Below are 4,307 nucleotides of genomic sequence, written 5' to 3'. Positions count from 1 at the left end.
TGTGTCTGTATTGCTATTATGAGTTGTGCAGCAATAGCTTTGCAAAAAATTCATGTGTTTGCACTGTGGATACTTCCAGTAGACATCTGAAATGGAGGGAGATGAATCCCATCACTATTCCGCTTGACTAAGTGAGTCATTCACCTTTTTTCCCCCTTTCAACACCTGAGTTATCAATTAATGTGGTAAAAAGGGTAAAGAAATAGTGCTTTATTATGAACTGTTTAGCCCAAAGTATTACTGTCTGCCTTTCCATTATTTGGCTCCTGACATAGATCTGATTCACAATATGTGCCATGTATCTGTTTGCCCTCAGACAATGTGAATCCTTCACACGGGGACAGGGGATGAGAGAGCAAAGTCTGGGCTTACATTGCAGCACGGGACACTTATCCTATGAGGAAGGACTAGTTAAGGACAAGGAAATAAGGGTGCTGGAACAGGGTAAGGACCCTTAATCACTAAAGATCTAGGAAGAAGTTGGACAGATGGTAGTTAAGAGCATGACTTGAGTCAAGAGGGGTCTAGATGACCTCGTGGGTGCCTGCCCCACCCTATTCTCAATGGTGCCTTGGATTTTGTGTATGTTGCTGATGTCTGGCTTTGTTTCAAGAACAAGGTGTTACCTGCCAAAACTCAAGAGCTGTTGACTGTCTCCGATCCACTGTCACTGGGACCAGGATGCGTTTTCCCACCTGCCTGTCCATGGATTGCTGCAAGGATCAGAACAACCCTCTTCATTTCTCCTTATGCTTAGAAAACGCTTCCTAATATTAAAGCTAATCAATCTGCTGCAATTTAACCCCACGACTTTCTTGCCATGGCTCCAGTGGCCATGCAGATTTTTACCTTTATAGCATGCTAAGGGACTGCAAGGTGGACATCACTGTCAGAGAAAGGGACCTAAATTTGAGGTTATATCCACCCCAAAGGGATGTAATGTTGCTGTTGCCAGAGCAATACGTAGGAACCATCACAGGTACACATGAAGAGCAGTGGAACAGAAAGAAAAACAGGTATCTTGTTTATTTTCCCTTTTCAGATGGGAAAAACTGAATCTTATAAAAATTGCATGAGCTGGGTCACATAGGAATTCTGCAACAGAACCAGAAGCTGCATTCAAATCTTCAGAGAGCCTAGAGGAGATATAATAGCTTAGCTGTAAAAACTTTCTTCCTTTCCAGCAGCCACATGTGACAATCACACAGGCAAACAAACAAAACCCTTGCAAAAAATCCTCTTCCTTGGTCATAGAGGATGGCTATCTGAAACCTGCACAAAACTGAAGGACAGCAAATACAGATGTATAGGCAGAAATATCTAGGACTGAAACATGTCAGAGGCATGCTAGATATTTTGCATAGAAGGTGTTTATCTGACCAGTTTCCAATTGGGTCACTTTAGTGGTGTGTTCCTTGGGTGTTGTTTCAGAGCTGGGGTTGATTGACAGTTTCAGGTTTTTGTTGCCTGATGCTGGAAAATGAAAGATATTGTGGATTTTCCTCACTCGTTGCCCACCATCACCCAAGACAGTGCCCGTATCATCTCACTCCTATCCAAGACCAGAGACCAACACTGCTGCAATTTCAAGAGACTCCACTAAATGGGGTAAGGTCTTGAGAGAGAGCACAAGGCTGGACCTGGAAGAACCAAGGCACAAGTTTTCCTGGGACAGGAACACTTGTAAAACAAACAGCTTCTCCTCTGGAAGTCAAGCTCAAGGAAGAACTGAGCTTTCATTACAGCATTGCAGTCTGCAGCGTCTTGCAACCAGATACTGCCTTCGAGCAACCCTGTGTTCACATCTACCTTCACATATCCTTACAGGAAAAACACAAACAGTGGGTCCCAGAAGTGGATAGCTTGAATTAGGTCTTCTGGTTTCAGAAAGACAGCAAGAAAAAGCAAAAGTTAATTTTACCGTCTCACGTTATTTTATCAAACAAAGGGGGATTAGCGAGTAGGAGATGAAAAATCTCCACTGCATGAGCCATCTGGCAATTCTAGTTAATATAGACATAATCATGAAGCACTTTCTGATTTGCCAGCTTGTGGGTTAGTGGGCTGGGAGATAAGATCATCTTGGATGGGTCTCATAACCCTGAGCCCTACAAAGATCTCCCCAAACCCTCCGTGCCTTGTCAAACCACTCTTTCAAGAATAGAAACTGAGAAAAACAAAAACAAACAACCCAAGCACCCCCTCTAGAGACTGATTCATTCTCAACTGTCAGGAAAAAGAGGAGACAATGTGAAGTAGAGACAACAAATGCAATTAAAAGGAGAGGAGAGAGAGGTCTTCCTTGTAATCGCTGTTTCCGGAAGGCAATATGCTGTGGATTATAACGTCTCAGGCCCAGAGTGGTACCATATGGTGAAACTCTTGTTCATTCGACATTAAATCCTGGCATTTTGCAGCTGTCAAGATAAAGCTGTTTATATGAGTAACATTGTAGTTTGTTTTTGGGGAAATAACATGTAGTGAGTTATGATTAATCAAGGTGCCCAAAACTTGCTGCAGGCGCCTGAAATAGACTGGGTTTCATGGCAAAAGCTTTGTCTCTTAAATTATTGCCTTTTCTTTTCCCTTTCCTTTCCTTTCCTTTCCTTTCCTTTCCTTTCCTTTCCTTTCCTTTCCTTTCCTTTCCTTTCCTCTTTTCCTTCCTTTCTTTCTTTTCTTTTTTCCCCCTTCCCTTTCTCTCCTCTCCTCTCCTCTCCTCTCCTCTCCTCTCCTCTCCTCTCCTCTCCTCTCCTCTCCTCTCCTCTCCTCTCCTCTCCTCTCCTCTCCTCTCCTCTCCTCTCCTCTCCTCTCCTCTCCTCTCCTCTCCTCTCCTCTCCTCTCCTCTCCTCTCCTCTCCTCTCCTGTTTTATTCCCTTTCCCTTTCCCTTTCCCTTTCCCTTTCCCTTTCCCTTTCCCTTTCCCTTTCCCTTTCTTTTCTCTCCTTCCCTTCTCCTTTCTTCTTCTGTGTGTCTGTGTGTGCTGCTGTTTCTTCCTCTTCCCCAGGGCACACATAGAGTTGGGAAGTGGCAGATCTCATCCCCAAACATCTCCCTGGTCCTCTCTCTGCATCTAGGAGGGAGCTAAGGAAGAAGATTGTCCTCATCCTTCAACTAAGAGATGATGACCTGAGTGGGCACAAAGCTGTTCCTTCCAGAGCAGGATATGCCCCTTGTTTTCCCCAGAAAAGTGCTTTTGAAGGTCTGGAGATGTTGGTTCACGATATTTTCATTGGTATAGATGGTGGCCATACTGTAATTAGTAGGGTGGCATGTATGCTGAGCCACAATCTCTTGCCTTCAGAAAGGCAGCTGAACTATCTCGTGGGATTCTGGAATAGGAGAGAAGCCCAAATACCATCTTGCTGTGAAGTTTCTTCCAATTTTGCTGGTCTGCCTCTGCTGTACAACTCATTGTCACAACACCCCTCTCTGCTAACACTAACAGCAGCTCTTGCCCAGCAGCTCCATGCCATGAACAAGCTGTGCAATGCAGGTGAGTGAAGAGTTGACATGGTAAGAATGAAAGCTAAATTTGTACTGCAAGACCTCAGAACTTCAGTCACCCTGCTAGCTGGTGAGCATTTATGAGCAAACTCTGGAAATGTGGATTGCACCACAGAAAGCCAGGTTATTGGTATCCCCATGTAACTGTGACTGTCATAGTCCTTTGGACAGGTGTCTGTGTGCCCTACATGCTCTATTCTCATCTTGGTTGGATGCTCTTGTCAGGCTGGGGACAAGCCTTTGCACATTTTTGTCTTAATCTTGTTCTTCGAAATGTACATAACAGAAAGTAGCTAGCAGTTAGTGATGGAAAGACAAAGACCAAGCTCTGTTCCTGGCTATCCCTCTTCACAGGAGGGCTATAAAACTTGATTATTTAAGGGCAGAAACCCTGTGATTAATAGCAGAATTACACCACAGAAATCGATGCGAAGTTACACTGGATGTTGAGTATTGTTCTGAGATCCTCGAGGGAAATGTTTTACAACCAACCTGCCCTCCCTCTGTGAGTTTTCTCTGTTTCAGCATCCCATTTGGACACTTCAATGACTGACCATTTCAACAGGGCACCCAAATCTCATTCTGTTACTTTGAGCAAGCTTCTTTTCCAGCCTTGTACACAAACACACAGGACAAGCTTTGGATCTGGCCTAATACACACATGTTATATCCTTTCTCAATGGTAATGCAACAGCTTTTTAATCTGCAGATTCATCACTGCTATCCTTCCCCCACAAGCCCCCAAGATGATTTATATGTCCTTCTCTGCCCCTATCAACGCTTGTTGCTGATTAGTCGATATTT

The sequence above is a fragment of the Patagioenas fasciata genome, chromosome 1, assembly GCF_037038585.1.
Source record: "Patagioenas fasciata isolate bPatFas1 chromosome 1, bPatFas1.hap1, whole genome shotgun sequence".
NCBI classification, from domain to species: Eukaryota; Metazoa; Chordata; class Aves; order Columbiformes; family Columbidae; genus Patagioenas; species Patagioenas fasciata.
Note: the sequence above shows the minus strand (reverse complement) of the source record.